Source organism: Tupaia chinensis, unplaced genomic scaffold, assembly GCF_000334495.1.
Source record: "Tupaia chinensis unplaced genomic scaffold, TupChi_1.0 Scaffold000247_1, whole genome shotgun sequence".
Classification (NCBI taxonomy): Eukaryota; Metazoa; Chordata; class Mammalia; order Scandentia; family Tupaiidae; genus Tupaia; species Tupaia belangeri.
In genome coordinates, this window is record NW_006159725.1 from 4279672 (window position 1) to 4281591 (window position 1920).

Consider the following 1920-nt stretch of genomic DNA (forward strand, 5'->3'; position numbering starts at 1 on the left):
GAATCTACAAGAAAGGTGATATTGTAGACATTAAGGGAATGGGTACTGTTCAAAAAGGAATGCCCCACAAATGTTACTGTGGCAAAACTGGAAGAGTCTACAATGTTACCCAGCATGCTGTTGGCATTGTTGTGAACAAACAAGTTAAGGGCAAGATTCTTGCCAAGAGAATCAATGTGCGTATTGAGCATATTAAACATTCTAAGAGCAGAGATAGCTTCCTAAAACGTGTGAAGGAAAATGACCAGAAAAAGAAAGAAGCCAAAGAGAAAGGTACCTGGGTTCAACTAAAGCGCCAACCTGCTCCACCCAGAGAAGCACACTTTGTGAGAACCAATGGAAAGGAGCCTGAGCTACTGGAACCTATTCCCTATGAATTCATGGCATGATGGGTGTTGAAAATAAACTGATCTGTGGTCTATAAACATGCTTGCCTTAATTGAGTAGAATTACGTTCCCTCCCCGAAGCTAATTTTTATTGGGCTCTAATTGATCTTGTAATACCTTTATTCAAATTTACTATTTTTTCATCTGAAAGATGGTAGGTGGTTTCGTTTATACAGCAAATAAAACTCAGTTGGTTAAAAAAAAAAAAGAAAGAAAAATAAGGATAACGTGAAGTGTAAAGTTCGATGTGGCAGATACCTTTACACCTTGGTCATTCCGGACAGAGAGAAGGCGGAAAAGCTGAAGCAGTCCCTGTCCCCAGGTTTGGTGGTGAAGGAGCTAAAATGATCCAGATGCTGTGTGAACTACATTCAACATTTTTTAATTCTGAAAAAAAGAGAAGAAAAGAAAAGAAAGCAAGCCTGATCCATGTCTGATCTGTGTCTGGGTAGAATGCTTCACTTCCTACAGCATGCAGAGTAGCAAATCCTATGACAGGACTCGAAACACAGGAAACAGCCAACTCAGGGAAGGGAGTTTGTCCTCTCTATGCATTATCTATAAATGTAGATTTTTCTTTTATCATCGCCATACTTGGTTCTAATGGACTTTATCAGGTGCACGTATCTAACCCTTAGGACACTGCGCTCTCCTTAGCAGCTCGCTGACCTTTTCCTTTCCAGCCCACATGCGTGATGACAGGACACAACCCCTGCCTTCCACTGCTCTGGAGAAGGAGCTGATGTGGCCCCGTCAATACATCCAGAGGGGTGCATTCTTTTATTCAAAATCAGATCTTCTTAAAAAACAACAATGTCGGGAACCAGCAGTTAGCATAATGGCTATGTCGCTGGACTCCCACGTAGTCGACTACAGTTCGCGTCCCGGACACGGTGGCTTAAAACTCACACCAGGCGCTTGTGTGTGCGCGTGCCCAAGATCCCGAGAGGAGAATGGAGGAGAAGGGGTTGCGGCGTAACCATCCCCTCGGGAGGTGATTTCTCACTTTCTGTCTCTCTGTCTCTCTCTGTCTGTCTGGCGAGTGCACGCGCTCTATAGCGAAAACCTCTCCAAAAAAAAAAAAAAGAAGAAGAAGAAAAAAACAACAATGTCCAAATTCAGGAGTCCTATCATTAGCCAACAAACGATGTAGGGTTACAAGTGGAAATTGATGTCAAGTCCAATTCATAGTCACAAACTCTCATTTAACATATAACTTTGGGGCCACCATGCTACCCATGGTGATTACAGCGCTGGACTCCCATGTGGCTGACCACAGTTGAGTCCTATGCTCCCCATCTTTGACACAGGTAGTCTGGAGAAATAGATGATCTTGGATTAAGCTTTGTCAAAACTCTCGACACTTCATCCTTGTCAATTGCACAAAGTAACTTGGTCATTTTTATTCATTTTCTCTTTAAATATTTTCCATATTTTTCCTAAATAATAGGCAAGATCTATTTCAATTCTGAGGATTTGGTGCTGATGTGAATAAAGGATCCTGGAACCAAGATTTGAAATCTAATCCTTCAA

General features: G+C 42.0%; 1 pseudogene; it reads left to right on the plus strand.

Moving 5' to 3' along the window:
• The window catches only part of LOC106734884 (60S ribosomal protein L38 pseudogene), a 1087-nt pseudogene extending 352 nt beyond the window's left edge, over nucleotides 1-735 (plus strand).
• Nucleotides 736-1920: the final 1185 nt, after the last annotated feature.